The 16,848-nt window shown below is 38.5% G+C and overlaps 1 protein-coding gene across 3 annotated transcripts in view; it reads right to left on the bottom strand.

Annotated features, from left to right (window-relative positions):
• The window catches only part of LOC308080128 (protein NLRC3-like), a 206,663-nt gene that overhangs the window by 67,815 nt on the left and 122,000 nt on the right, over positions 1–16,848 (bottom strand). The window contains exon 1 of one of the 3 annotated variants that reach the window (XM_080421886.1): positions 15,970–16,015. The exons of 1 other annotated variant lie outside the window; for it this stretch is intronic. The gene's annotated coding sequence lies outside the window, so the exon portion shown is untranslated. Of the gene's footprint in view, positions 1–13,491; positions 13,578–15,969; positions 16,016–16,848 lie in introns of those variants that run through there. One more of the 3 variants, XM_080421885.1, reaches the window with a different exon arrangement.

Consider the following 16,848-nt stretch of genomic DNA (forward strand, 5'->3'; position numbering starts at 1 on the left):
AGAGGCGGGGCTTTGATGCGCCGACGCGGACCTGTCTTTTGTTGTTCCCCCCCACATAGCAACCAGGAAGCTACGCTAGGGGAACCATAATATCTATGAGGGGAACGCTGAACACGCGTTCACACGCACACGCTTGTCCATGACGGAGGCGCGCCGACTTAGTGGAGCTTGAGGCCGAGGAAGCGCGCCCTCGCGCCTCCAGGCGCGAGTGCCCGCGCTGACCGGCCGATGCTCTACTAGTCGACTCAGCGCCGTTTGAGTTGTAAACCGATAGGGACAGAATAGTTCTTTTCATGGATCACTGTGTGTGTGTGTGTGTGTGTGTGTGTGTGTGTGTGTGTGTCAGGGAGAAAGTAAAACAAAAGCCAGAACACAATAAAAGTATCTAAACAGTCCTGCTTTCAATAAACCAAAAAAAGCATGAGCGCGTGCGCGTGTGTGTGCGCTTGTGTGTGTGTGTGTGTGTGTGTGTGTGTGTGTGTGTGTGTGTGTGTGTGTGTGTGTGTGTGTGTGTGTGTGTGTGTGTGTGTGTGACTGTGTGTGTGTGTGTGTGTGTGTGTGGCCATATATGTTTGTGCACAAGCCTGGCTTGTGGCTCCCTCTAGTGCTGGGTGGGTGGTAAAAACGAGCGCGCTTTCTTCAATCGTACTGGTTCTCCAATCATACTGTAACATATATATCAATATTTGGTAACACTTTAGAATAACTATTCGTTATAAGTAGTCAATAGATCATTCATAAACTGTTAGTTAATGAATTATTAATGACTTGTTAATCATTTGTTAATAGTTAGTTAATGATTAATAACAATGCCTTATAACTGATTAATACAGTAGATCATTTATAAACCATTAGAAAATGAGTTATTAATGTTTTGTTAAATGTTTGTTAACAGCTAGTTAAGGAGTTGTAACCATGCCTTATAGATAGTTAATAGATTACTAACAAGCTATTAGTTAATGAGTTATTGATGACTTGTTAAAAATGTTTTATTAGTATGTTAAGGATTTATAAATATGCCTTATAGATAGCTAATATATCACTCACAGAGTATTAGTTAACTGACTTATTAACTGTATGCAGATTATTTATAACTATGTCTTATAAATGCCTTATAACTAGTTAATAGAGATCATTTATAAACCATTAGTTAATGAGTTACTAATGTCTTGTTAAATATTTGTTAACAGTTAGTTAAGGATGTATAACTATCCCTTATAGATAATTTATACATTACTCACAAACTATTAGTTAATGACTTGTTAATAACTTGTTAAATATTTACTACCTGTATGTTAATGATTCATAACTATGCCTTATATATGTTCAAAGGATTATGAACAAGCTAATAGTAAAACACTTACTAATGGCTAGTTAAGTATTTGTTAATAGTTAATATATGTTATTGGGTAGTTATTCTAAAGTTGCAACTATTCCTCATTTACTAACATGAGTTAAGTATTTGTTAATGGTTAATTTATGTTATTGGGTAGTTATTCTAAAGTTGCCACTACTCCTCATTTACTAACTATTAACAAATACTTAACTTACCTTTAACAAATCAATTGTTAATGATTTGATTACCATTTACTAATACCAGAGACACGTTGTACAACAGCAAATGGGTGGTACAGAAAGTTGATGTGATACTGCACATATTTCACATTTTGGTACCTCAACCTTGCTCAATATTTTACAAAATAAATACCACAGATGAAATAATGAACAATTTATTTTTAATGAATAAAGAAAACAAAAATAACAAATGCATCCATCTAAAATAACAATAGCAAATAAAGAAATAGTCATATCAACAGTAATACAGTAATTAGAAATAACCAAAAGGAATACCTTCATAATCCGCCTCTACAGTCCAGATTACATATAGCTTTATCCAGTGGATATACAGCACACACATTAGCTTTAGCTTTATAGCAGGCCTTCTGCAGTAAGCAGTATGGCCACATCAACACCATGTGCTAAAATTGTAGCTATGCTAATATTGTACCTAACAGGCTAACAAGTGTTCCCAAATTATAAATCTTACTCTTTTTCATCAAACAAACAAAAACGAATTATTTACATTAACTAATAAACACAACAGTTCATACAGTTTTCATGGTTTTGCACTACATCACCTGAAATGCATAATACACAATGTATCAGATACAGCACAATGGCCCCTTCTCTTGTGTCTTGTTCACAATAACTGAACAACATCCTGCTCCTTTCAAAATAAAAGGCAGTTCAGCTTCAGAACTCCAGTGAGACACACTGCCATCTACTGACACAAAGTGGTATTGATACTACACTACAGACTAGTGTAGTTGCATGAACTGAACTGTATAGGGCAATAAAATAAAAATACATGGAACATACATGGAACATACGTGGAACATTGCCAAAAATGGTAGATAAGAAATGACAGATCTACAAGCTCACAGCAAGACACATTGCAATGTGTTGTGAGCTTGTAGATCTGCTATTCCTGATCTGATATTTCTGGCGAATGAAAAGAAACAGAATAAAATAATTGCAACCTCACAAATTTCAAATTGAGGGTTATTGCTCCCAAAAAGGCCCAGTAAACACCTAGGTGTCAGTTATGAGTCAATTTCTGGTCATGGCCTGGAATGTTGAAAAGGGGCATTTTTCTTGAGTTTTTCTTCATTCAGTAGAAATATCAGATTAGAAATAGCAGATCTACAAGCTCAAGTGTGAGCTTGTAGATCTGCTATTTCTAATCTGATATTTCTACTGAATGAAGAAAAACTGTTCAGTTCATGCAACTATACTAGTCTGTAGTGTAGTACCAATACCACTTTGTGTCAGTAGATGGCAGTGTGTCTCAATGGAGTTCTGAGGCTGAACTGCCTTTTATTTTGAAAGGAGCAGGATGTTGTTCAGTTATTGTGAACAAGACACAAGAGAAGGGGCCATTATGTCCTGTATACATTGTGTATTCTATTTTATGCATTTCAGGTGATGTAGTGCAAAACCATGAAAACTGTATGGACTGTTGTGTTTATTAGTTAATGTAAATAATTCGTTTTTGTTTGTTTGATGAAAAAGAGTAAGATTTATAATTTGGGAACACTTATTAGCCTGTTAGCTACAATATTAGCATAGCTACAATTTTAGCACATGGTGTTGATGTGGCCATACTGCTTACTGCAGAAGGCCTGCTATAAAGCTAAAGCTAATGTGTGTGCTGTATATCCACTGGATAAAGCTATATGTAATCTGAACTGTAAAGGCGGATTATGATGGGATTATGAAGGTATTCCTTTTGGTTATTTCTAATTACTGTATTACTGTTGATATGACTATTTCTTTATTTGCTATTGTTATTTTAGATGGATGCATTTGTTATTTTTGTTTTCTTTATTCATTAAAAATAAATTGTTCATTATTTCATCTGTGGTATTTATTTTGTAAAATATTGAGCAAGGTTGAGGTACCAAAATGTGAAATATGTGCAGTATCACATCAACTTTCTGTACCACCCATTTGCTGTTGTACAACGTGTCTCTGGTATTAGTAAATGGGAATCAAATCATTAACAATTGATTTGTTAAAGGTAAGTTAAGTATTTGTTAATAGTTAGTAAATGAGGAGTAGTGGCAACTTTAGAATAACTACCCAATAACATATATTAACCATTAACAAATACTTAACTCATGTTAGCAAATGAGGAGTAGCTGCAACTTTAGAATAACTACCCAATAACATAAATTAACCATTAACAAATACTTAACTCATGTTAGTAAATGAGGAGTAGTTGCAACTTTAGAATAACTACCCAATAACATAAATTAACCATTAACAAATACTTAACTCATGTTAGTAAATGAGGAATAGTTGCAACTTTAGAATAACTACCCAATAACATATATTAACTATTAACAAATACTTAACTAGCCATTAGTAAGTGTTTTACTAATAGCTTGTTCATAATCCTTTGAATATATATATATAAGGCATAGTTATGAATCATTAGCATACAGGTAGTAAAATTTTAACAAGTTATTAACAAGTCATTAACTAATAGTTTGTGAGTAATATATAAATTAGCTATAAGGGATAGTTATACATCCTTAACTAACTGTTAACAAATATTTAACAAGACATTAGTAACTCATTAACTAATGGTTTATAAATGATCTATTAACTAGTTATGAGGCATTTATAAGACATAGTTATAAATAATCTGCATACAGTTAATAAGTCAGTTAACTAATACTCTGTGAGTGATATATTAGCTATCTATAAGGCATATTTATAAATCCTTAACATACTATTAAAACATATTTAACAAGTCATTGATAACACAGGAACTAATAGTTTGTTACTAGTCTATTAACTATCTATAAGGCATGGTTACAACTCCTTAACTAGCTGTTAACAAACATTTAACAAAACATTAATAACTCATTAACTAATGGTTTATAAATGATCTATTAATCAGTTATAAGGCATTGTTATTAATAATTAACTAACTATTAACAAATGCTTAACAAGTCATTAATAACTCATTAACTAACAGTTTATGAATGATCTATTAACTACTTATAACGGATAGTTATTCTAAAGTGTTACCCAATATTTTACAGCAGTGATGTAAGAAAGTTTGTTTTGTATAGTTTGTTTATTTTTGTTTACATAAATACATCTGAGGGGCGGTAACAATGGTAGACAAGGAACTTGGCTGTCAATCTCCCTCTCTGTCACACAAGCATGCACATGCATTCGAGAGCACACACATGCCACACGAATGAACACATGCACACACACACACACACACACACACACACGTACGTACGTGCATACACACACACACACACACACCACACAAAATGTGCATGTAAAAGAACATTACACGTCACCATTGGTACAGCAACACTTTGGACGCTCGGTACACAGCAGGACTAGGATCACCAGAGAGAAAATCAATGAACCAGCTGAGTTGTACATGAAAGGTTTGCTGTTATTGTTGTATTTGAGTTCACATGACAAACTTTAGGTCACCTTGACACAGGTACAGTCAGAAGATTGAGATTTTAGAAAATGACGCACACACTTACACGTGCTGTGTGTACACACACGCGCGCGCACGCGCACGCGCACGCGCACGCGCACGCGCACGCACACGCACACGCACACACACACACACACACACACACACACACACACACACACACACAGGTACCTCTCACTCCAAAAGTAAGTCAACTGTCATCTTCAACAGGATGTGGTCGATCTTATGCTGTGGTTATGAACAACTTGTGTGAGGTTATTTGATATCTACAGAATAATATGTTATAACAAACCTCTTCCACATAATTTAAGCACCAAAGGAAGATTTTAGCCAATTAAGAAAACCATAGTGGACAAAATGACTTCTGTTTGTTCCATCAACAATATACTAATTGTTATCGTCAAGAAGAATCGTTTGAAAACAGGGTCCATGGGCCCATGGGCCTGAGACTGCCACAACACCCCTCTAGCCCCCGCCTCTACACACAAACAGCGTGTCTATTTGCATTCATTGAAAATCAAACACATGGAATATTCATAGTTCACATAATTAATGGTTCAGTAGGCTATAGATAGCCAAAAAAAAAGAAATAACACCAATACTTTGGAATTGGAATATACAGGAAATAAAATAATACACATTCAATTAAATCACACACGCAAACATCTTTCTCTCAGTGGTTTGTGATCCATAGCCAACTTTTCTCAACAAGTACACAATGCTGCTCAGTGACTTCAGCAATGCATGTCATAATACATCATTAATGCATTTATAATAACATTTAAATTTCAACTTATAAGTACAATAATTATCCTACATGTATAAGACCCTAACCCTATCCCTATCTATCAGATAGATAGTGACCTATCACCTGTCAAAGTTGACAGGTGATAGGTCACTACAGTAAGACCTTTTACGTCATGGAGTCTATATCGGTCAGAAACCATGTCCATTTTGTTTTACTTTTTACGTTTTCATCATACTACAATGTCACTCAAAAGTACCAAAAATAGCCGAACTTATAGAGTAACTGTAACTGCTGTCAAAAGCCTGTATAACCTGCCATGAATGCATGTCTAACAAGAAAACATGTGTACTAACGTTAATTTACATCAGTGTTAGTTTTCTAGATTGTTTGTTGAATGTTGAATTTGTAGAATTTTATATTTATGATATTGAAGTTAAGATTAACACATCTGTGGTATATACACCATTTGGTTTAATTTTGCTATATTATATAAAATGGTTTATGTGTAATTTCAAAGACAAGACTGTTGAGTTTGATATTTATATTCATATTGAAGTTTGTAGTTTGTAATTTCAAAGAAAAGTAGCCCAATTGTAGATTTAAATTGATATTGAAGTTTTGTGTCACATTATTCTGTGGTACACACACCCTTTGATTTAAATAAATGTTGGCGATCTTATGCTGTGGTTATGAACAACATGTGAGGTTATTTGACAGCTACAGAATAATATGTTATAACAAACCTCTTCCACATAATAAGCACAGCTATGTCTGCACATTAATGATGGTTTTGATGTATTGTGTTGTTTGAAAATAACACAGGTGAACAATTTGTCCTGTTTATAAGGTACTAGTTCAAATCTAACACATGGAATATTCATAGTTTACGTAATTAATGGTATAGCACCTCTTAAATTATTTTAACAAATACATAGACAGGAAAAAAAACTAAATACACATCCACACATAATGGCTTTTATTTTATGAATTAATAACAAGACCTTGTTACTAAATCATTAAATACACATCCACACATAATGGCTTTTATTTTATGAATTAATAACAAGACCTTGTTACTAAATCATAACTGCAATGGATCCATTGGAACACAACACTTCTTTTTTCACATGTCCTGAAATGCAAAGGTTTGTATAGAATGTTTCCGCACGACAGTGACAATGTAATGTACAACAAGGAACAGGAGGGCCCGACAGGTGCAGGCACACACACACACACCCACGTACGAATGCACACAGACAGTGATGCTGCTAGCCCTGCATGCTGTGTCTCTGACGCACCTTTTTAATAAAGGACGCATTAAACCAACCATCACAGCATCCACAGGACGCATACAACCAAAGCGAGCCGCGCTCCAAAGCTAGCCGTGCACCAAAGCGACCCGCGAGCCACGAGCCGTGCACCGAAGCGACCCGCAAGCCGTGCACCAAAGCGACCCACGAGCCGCGCACCAAAGCGACCCACGAGCCGAAACCCCGACGCACGACACGTTGTTTGCAGTGCGACACAAGCATAAATCATTTGAAGAGAATCCCACTTTGTAAGAAGAAAACACCGGAGCAATAAATAGCCTACTGGCACATACATCTACTTTTCTTAAACAAATATCTCTGTTCTGTCTACATTCTCTTCCCCCTTCCACAAAGTGTTGTTGTTCTTTAGATCCATACCTATCCATCTCTGCTCCTGTGAAATGTAAATTATCCTTTTCATATTATTATTATGAACTTTGTATCTTAAGCCCTATTCGCACGGGACTAGTATTATGTGGGGACCTCTGGTAATTTAGAAATTACCCCCGACGTCTGTGTTTTTTTTTGGTGCATTCGCACTGGATAAGCGAAGTCTGTATTTCACTTGAAATCACGGACATTATCTATTATGCTGAAAACAGAAAAGACCATTCATTTGTACACTCTCTTTAGTTAGTGTTTACATTAACAATATTTTTTTTATATTACAGTATTTATTCTCTCTGATTGAAATAATTCTGATTCTGATTGAGAGTCCATCGAGCCAATTAAATTATAAATGTAGCAGAGGCGTTGGAGACTCCCAGAATGACAGGCAACGCATCACATCGTTCTCCCAGATCATGGGATGAAGAAGAGTTGCATATAATTTATAATAGCAGATCTACAAGCGATATAACAAACAAGCGCACCCTTGGTTGTGATAAAGAAGGAAGACAGAAGAGAATGGAGCGGAGCTGTGCGTTCTTTACCGACTGCTTGAGATTGTGTGTTTACATGGTGGAAGAAGTAGCCTACTCATGTTTTTTACTTAAGTAAAAGTATCAATACTACAATGCAGAAATACTCTGTTAAGTGCAAGTCTGGTATTCAGAATTTACTTGAGTAAAAGTACAAAAGTATTGGCATGAAAATGTACTTAAAGTACCAAAAGTAAAAGTACTCATTATGCAGAAATCTTCCATTTCATGTTTTCACATGTATCATGTAATCATTTGAAAATAGCAGATCTACAAGCTCACAACACTTGCATTGCGACGTGTTGTGAGCTTGTAGATTAAAGTTTATATTGGGCTGAAGTGGTTAATGTATGTTTTGTAATAATATTTTAAATCTGCAAAGTAGAAAGTAACTAAAGATGTCCAATAATTGTAATGGAGTAAAAGTACAATATTTGTCTCTGAGATGTAGTGGAGTAGAACTAAAAGTATTTCAAATTTGAAATACTCCAGTAAAGTAAAAAATCCTCAACATTGTATTTAGTACAGTACTTGAGTAAATGTATTTAGTTACTTTCCACCACTGGTTTACAGCGTACCTGATTTGTACTTGTCACGTGGCCATGTCACGCACCGAACATAGCATATCTGCAAGACCAGATCGCATGGCGGATGCAACGCTTTGTAGGTCTGCTGTGAGAGAAAGCAGCAGCAGCCAATAAGACAGTCAGGTATCTCTCTCTCTCTCTCTCTCTCTCTCTCTCTCTCTCTCTCTCTCTCTCTCTCTCTCTCTCTCTCTCTCTCTCTCTGATAAAATGAATATCAAATATCTAAATACTGAATCAAGCAACTTGAAAACTGTCCAGGGTGCTCCCAAAAGCCAGAGTAGACAATAAAATGGCCCATTAAAACAAAGAAAAGTGAAATATCCCTTTAAGGTGTTAATCAGAAAATGATATCTATTCAAATGTTTTCACTTAAATGTGTTGACATCTTATAATATACATAAATAAACCGAAATAAATTATCCCCCCTCCAAAAAACAAACATCCACATCTCGATTATTTGAGTAATAGAAAAGGTAATTCCCAGAATAATCACTAACAAAACAATCGATGGCAGAAGCAGCCACTTCAAAAGGCATCCAGTGGAAGGAGAGGATTTACTAAATTACAGAGAGGAGCTTCAGATTCTCCACGTTTACATGATTAAATCACTGAGGTATACAGAGTGGAAAAGGGAGGGAGGGAGTGTGAGAGAGAAAGAGAGAATTAAGAAAGGAAAAAAAAGAAAACAGGTCAACGTGTTCCCAGAATGCTTGAGGGGAAGAACACGGGTGAGATAAGAGTTTATCACTGATGTATAACTAGATAGAGCTTAATCCCTCTCCCCTCTCCTCTCCCCTGCTCTCTGCCACGCTATCACACATTTTCAAAAAAATATATGCTTCTGCTCCACTACATCTCAGAGGCAAATGTTTTGCTTATTACTCCGCTACGATTATTTGGCAGTTTTAGAAAAGTTCTTACATTGTGAGCTTGTAGATCAGCTATTTATGAATAGCCAAAGTTTCAAAAAGGGCATATTGTGGTTAATGTATGATTAATGTTCTTATAATCAAAATCTGCAAAGTAACTAGTAACCAAAGCTATGGAGTAAAAAGTACAATATTTGCCGCTGAGATGTAGTGGAGTAGTAATATAAAGTACTCAAGTAAATTAAAAGCACCTCAAAATTATACTTGAATACAGTAAATTGACTTAGTTACTTTCGGCCACTGTATGTGTGTTGTGTGACTGGTGAATTGAGGAGTAGAGTTTTATTCAATTGAAGGGGTTTGGGGAGGGGGGGGGAGGGGGGGTAGGGGGGCTTTGACAGGAAGTGAGGCTAGCAGAGGTGGCAGAGGTGGGAGGGGCTTTTTTTTGTGTGTCACTAGATAAGTGTACAAGATCAAGCATAATCAATTCACGTCAGGGTATTCCGGTCTAGTGACTTTGGCGAGGGGTGTGTGTGTGTGTGTGTGTGTGTGTGTGTGTGTGTGTGTGTGTGTGTGTGTGTGTGTGTGTGTGTGTGTGTGTGTGTGTGTGTGTGTGTGTGTGTGTGTGTGTGTGTGGCGGCGCGTGCGTGCGTGCGTGCGTGCGTGCGTGCGTGCGTGCGTGCGTGCGTGCGTGCGTGCGTGCGTGCGTGCGTGTGTGTGTGTGTGCGTGTGCATGCCTGCATGCGTGGGTGTGCTTGCATGTATCGCCCCTAATTTGTAAAATAAATGTAGATATAAAATCAAATATTAAATATTAAATAAATACATATTTTTTTTAAATGGTGCTTAGAGTTCTCAAGGGCCCACTGTTTTGTTAACCTACTGGTCTTCCTGCATTGACCTTTCATGTGCCATCAACAACCAGTTGCTATGATCTACAGTATACAGATCTGATTGATTGATTGACTGACTGACTGACTGAATAATTTAACTTTAATAATTTAAGTTTGTTAACAGTACGGCAGTAAATCTTACTGTAGTGATCGTTCATGTGTCATCAACAACCAGTTGTTATAATGTAGAGCAGGGCTACTCAACTTAAGATGGCTAAGGGGCCACTCAGCAAAATACCAAAAGTCCAAGGGGCCGCCATAAAAATTACGGTCCTATTTTGGATTTTTCGATTTTGTAACACACAATAAAATGTACATTTTGACATCATATTCAGGGGTGCACATAACTTTCCGTTTTGTCAACGGGGGGGGGGGGGGGGGGGGTTTCAGCACGGTGCCCACCGGGACAGTTTTGTCAACGGGGGGGGGGGGGGGGGGGGGGGGGGTGCTGCGCGAGAAAAAAAGGACGCTTTGCGAATTTCGCCGTTTTTTTTTCACTCACGCTGTTTGGTGAACCCCCCAAGGTTGGTGCCCTGTGCTGCGCTGCTTTTATCCGCCAAATTTGGGACGTTCACGGCATATTTTTGCACCATTACGGTACGTTCATCATCGGTGACTGACGAGTGCCTCTAACAGCCGCTGCGTGCAGCGGGCTGCGAGTCGCAGCCTGTCTGTGTGTCAGGATGCGAGGCTCACACAATCACAGCATGCGTCCCCCTGCGCCTATGGCTGTACATGGGGCCGACACGTGCTTTAGCGTGAGTGTGTGAGTGTGGCTTCAGGAAGTAAATCTCCAGGCTTTTATTTTTTAGTTTTGCTAAAAAATAAAAGCTTGGAAATTCCGGTCCCAGCTGTTGGTACGCAAAAGCGCCTCGCGTCGTCTGATGTGGTGCTCATTATTTATTTTGGGTGCGCATGCGCACCTGCGCACCAGTTATGTGCACCCCTGATCATATTCTTTTCACTGTACCAGTTTATTTTGTGTGTATGTCCAGTGGCATCAGTTCAGCAAAAGCTAAGGTATGGCAAGGTTAGGGTTGCCAACTCCCAGAGATTGAAATAAGGGACACCTATCCTGGGCGGGAAAATGTGGGGGTCAAACCCCCCCAAAAACCCCAAATGCATAGAAAACTATGCATTATACCTGTAACAATTGACGCACCTGTATGTATGTCTGTCTGTTTGTTTTTGAAAAATGTTTTAGCAACCCATACATTTGAACGGAAATGTATATTTTTAAAATGTATATTTTTATTAAAAAAAAAAAAAAAAAAAAAAAATTTTTTTTTTTTTTTTTTTTTTTTTTTGGGGGGTTTGACCATCGGGCCGCCAAGACGCGGCGTGCGGGCCGCATGCGGCCCGCGGGCCGCGTGTTGAGTAGCGCTGATGTAGAGTATACATGTTTAGTTTTTCATGACCAGAGGATATTCTTGAGAATGGAGGAACCCTGAGCAGAATTAAAAGGAAATAGAAAATCCAAAGGGGCCTTTCTGAACGACCTGAATGAGCCCTAGATGGTATTGCACTGAACCCCAGGTACTCGTCCACTTTGTCTGTTCATGTGGGGTCTTCTGGGGTCAGCTTCTGAAACTGGAACCGTGGGTTGCAGTAGAATGTATATCTATATCTGGTTATTGGATACTGTAATGGTCTCCTTGGCTATGGGATGATAACTACGCTGTCCTGAAGATGGGATCCAAAAGCCGCACCATGTTTATGTTTATTTTTGTTTAAATAAATACCTTTGACTTAAGGGGCCGTAACAATAGTAGTCGTTCACACATGAACGCAGTTTCACTCAGGAGTACACGCACGCACTTATGAATGAACAAATGTGTGGGTGGGCGGAAACACACACACACACACACACACACACACACACACACACACACACACACACACACACACACACACACACACACACACACACACACACACACACACACACACACACACACACACACACACACAATAGTAAAACGCTATTATGCCACCACTATACAGCAACACTTTGGATGCTCGGTACACAGCAGGACTTTGATCAGCAGAGAAAAAAATGATCACATCATGACAATCAATGAACCAGCTGAGTTGTAAATGATAGGTTTGCTGTTATTGTTGATTTGAGCTCAAATCACAAACTGTAAGTCACTTGACTGAGGTACAGTCAAACATTGAGACATACACACACACGTGATGTCATTTTTTTTTTACCTTTTATGTTTTCATCATACTTCAATGTCATTCAAAAGTACCAAAAATAGCCGAACTTATAGAGTAACTGTAACTGCTGTCAAAAGCCCACATAACCTGCCATGAATGCGTGTCTAACAAGAACTAAGGTTAATTTACATCAGTGTTAGTTTTCTAGATTGTTTTGTTGAATGTTGAATTTGTTGAACTTTATATTTATAATATTGAAGTTGATTAACACATATGTGGTACATACACCATTTGGTTTAATTTTGCTATATTATATGAAATGGTTTCTGTGTAATTTCAAATACAAGACTGTTGAGTTTGATATTTATATTCATATTGAAGTTTGTAGTTTGTAATCTCAAAGAAAAGTAGCCCGATTGTAGATTTAAATTGATATTGTGTCAACATTAACACATTATTCTGTGGTACACACACCATTTATCATTTACAATCATGTACCCTTATTGCACTGGTACTTCTCCACTTTGCCTATTCATAAAATGTACCTCTATATGTGGGGTTAGCTAACCCTAGCCCTAACCCTATCTTACACATCACCAAATGGCGGACGACGCCGGTGTTAGAGGAGTTTTTTAGAGTAATTCTGAATTTAACATAAATTACCGTGTAACACTGCAAAGAATTTAATCATGTTTTCAATCTAGATGTAAATAGGACCCCAATGGAAACAAGTCCCCATGCAGGACTTGTTTGTGTATCCTTTTAGCTTTAATGTCTTACTGTACCAGGTGCTGTTTACATTTCTGACTAATACATTATTCAATCAATCAATCAATCAACAGGCTAATTTAAGATGCAGCATTAATTATAGATACACCAGCTAACAGAAAACATGAATAGGTGTGGCTTAGAATGGTAGAATAATAGACTGTAGATTGTCATGTAAATGTTTAGTTACAGTACCTCTCCATGTTGATGATAATCTGCCACCAAGCTGAAGATTTGGTTCTCTATCTGACAGAAAGAAACGGCTGATTTTTTCACTCTACCAATAAATCATGTGACTGTCAACTGCAAGGATGTGGTCTATGTTATGTTTCAGGTCTGAATAATATGTGAGCTTATTATTCTCATGCACATTAGCTTTAGCAGTGGTTCTCAAACTTATAAGGAAATGAATTAATTAATGGAAGGAAAATGTCTTGCTACAAGTTTATTTGTAACAGCAAATAAGGAGAACTGAAAATCTGAATAAGCATCAGAGGTGCTTATTGCCATTTTGGCAGGCCCCCAGTGAGGGGAGCCCCGAAGGCCAACAAACCTTACCCCACAGCAATGTCTTCACAAACACACAGTGACAGGACAGCAATGACATAATAGTAGGAAACCTCCCTTCGGGGCCCTCCATGGCACACGTGTGAATAGCCTACATTGCCTTGCCAAAGAACTTGTTGGCAGTTCTTGCACCTCCAAAGAAAACATTTCTGCACCTCCAAGATCGGAGCACTTTCTATGCATTACCCCTCTCCCACCTACTATCTTTCTCTCCTTCTAGGTCCCCTCTAAACCTGTCTCTCTCTTCAGTTCCATCCTCCTGTCTCTCTCTATCCGCCCCTCACTCCTTGCCTCCCTCTCTCCCTCTCCCCAGTCCCACATAAAACAGCTCGTCACCCTATACTCATGAGATGGAGTTCTATGCAGCTCTTGTCAAATTGGAAGGACGTTACTGCCGTGAACACTCAAGAAATGACTCTGGGATTCACAGCAAATTAAAAAAACAAATCACATGCATACATTTTATTATGCATATTGACCACATTAAAGCAGCACTATGTAACTCTCCTCTTCTACCCCGGATTTGAACACGGTTTCCTGCACACGTGCTGAAATGTTTACCATTGTATCTGTATCTAGGTGAGACATGACATTTGACATGATCTAAATGTCTAGAAGAGCAGGGAGACTAAATGCAACCACCCCAATTGTATAAGTTATAATGTACTAGTCCATACCCGTGGGGGATATGCAACTTTGTTTATGTCTGATGGGCTCGTTTTGGTATGTGAACAATATTAGATAGCAGGTTAACCTCATTGCCTCACGGATTTGTTGTTATAAACATTGTGCATAAATGTCACCACAACCCTGGTTGCCCAGGAAATGAAGCAAGATGTCCACAACTGACGGCTGACGTGATGACGAAAGGCGTCACCCCACGTTATGTGTATAAAACTCTGTATCTCTGTTCAAAACTTCAGAAGAATATATCTGGAACTATGCTTTTCCGACGCTTGTAAGATCTCTTCTCTGGAATAAACCCAAATCCTATTATAATGAGAAGTTTCCACCGTTTACTAATTCACATCTGACCGATAGATATGGACCGGTATTTACAGGGAAAAATAAAGCTGTCAGTGATCAAGACCAGCTCAGTGGCCTTGTGGTTAGAGTGTCTCCCCTGAGATTGGGGGATTTGAGTTCAAATCCCATGTCTCCCTGCTTGACACTCAGCTTGAAAGGCTGAAACATAGACAACAGGCTCATTTAAAGGCGGCTTCACACTGGATCCGTTTGAATCGAAGCGTTCCCGAGTATGCTTGGCTTCTCCCAGCTGGTCAGCATTCACACTGGCCAAAATCCTTTCGTACTCGAGACCATTTAATTTAGCAGTAATGGTAAATATGTGCCTCATGGGGGCGCTGTTGACTATGGGGCTTTGGAAGAGAGAATGTCATTCTCAGAAGAAAAGTCACTCTAGAGTGAATAATAAAGTTTGACTGTGTTCCTGACGTTGTCTTGAGTTATAATAACAACAGATCAACAATACACAACCAAAGCAGTGTGTGCTCTGGTCTTTGAAACCTCGAAATGTAACGTTGTCTGTTAATATGATATTGGCGTCACGGACGCATCCTTGGTATGACGTCACGGACTAATCCTTGGTGTATTTATCCTTATAAATACGTTCGCCACACATGTGTTTTTTGTTTATTATTTTTCACGGCTCGCGCTACTCAAACACTAGCGGGATTATTATTTCTTGTCAACATTCAAGTAGAACTATGAGAAGGTATAACCCAGCTAAAATAATGCGTCATTATAACAAATATAAAAATGATACATGATTAGCAGTCCAGTCTGTCCACTTCCTTCTCTTGGTACGGATGGATTCACACTGCCGCGTTCCGTTCCCGACTCCGCAGCAATCGGACCCGAGACTACCTCCCCAGGTGGTTTCGGGTACGGTACGGTGATGCGTTACGGGGAACGGTTCGCTACGTTCACACTACCACAACATCTGCCATGTGGTCCGGGGTGCGCACCCGGGACCATAGTGTGAAAGCGCCCTAAGATGCTGCACTGATTACAGGTACATCAGCGAACAGTAGCTTCAAATATACTTTAGTTTTATAACTGTAGGCTAATTCATGGTCCACTTACCCAGTTGTTGGTTGACTAGGATCCATGCTGCTTACTGGGATCTTGTACTTTATAGATCACTCTGGATAAAAGCGTCTGTTGAATGAAAACATTGTTAATAGTAGTAATTGTAATAATAGACTGTAGTAGATTGTCAAGTAAATAGTTAAGTAGCAATGTACCTCTCCATGTTGAATATAATCTGACACCAAGGTGAAGGTTTGGTTCTCTATACTTTAACAAAGACTCAGTCAACCTTCTGATGCGTGTAAGAACTGAACAGAGTGAGAGAGAGAGAGAGAGAGAGAGAGAGAGAGAGAGAGAGAGAGAGAGAGAGAGAGAGAGAGAGCGCGTAGGAGTGTATTCTAAGTAGTTCTAGGTGTAAACTTTTATGATTGTTTGATTTATTGTGTGATAACTCTGACAAACAGTTTGTTGTGAGTAAAGGTTCACGTTCACTTAGTTTATTGTCTCCTCACACATATTCAAACACACTGACAGTCATGTGAACTCACTGTCATAACTGAGTTCAGACCCAGACAAAAGGACTATTTTACATCAAAATCAAAGCAGTGAACAGATCAGTAAAACTTGCTATTGCGGCTGTATCTTACCTTTGTTTTCCTAATGCAGTGGTTCTCAAAGTGGGGTCCAGGGAGGGGGGGAGGGAGAGAGAGAGAGAGAGAGATAGAGAGAGAGAGAGAGAGAGAGAGAGAGAGAGAGAGAGAGAGCGAGAGCGAGAGCGAGAGAGAGGGAGAGAGAGAGAGATCATGTTATGAGTTTCATAATCAGAATCCATAAGCTGGTAGTCCACCATCGTGACACTTAATACTCTTTAAAGAGGATCTAGTTTCTGATTCCCAGGACAATTCCCTGTGTTCTTGTACTCGGTACTTTCTC

The sequence above is a fragment of the Gymnoscopelus braueri genome (assembly GCF_963280865.1).
Source record: "Gymnoscopelus braueri genome assembly, chromosome: 24".
In the NCBI taxonomy this organism is placed as follows: Eukaryota; Metazoa; Chordata; class Actinopteri; order Myctophiformes; family Myctophidae; genus Gymnoscopelus; species Gymnoscopelus braueri.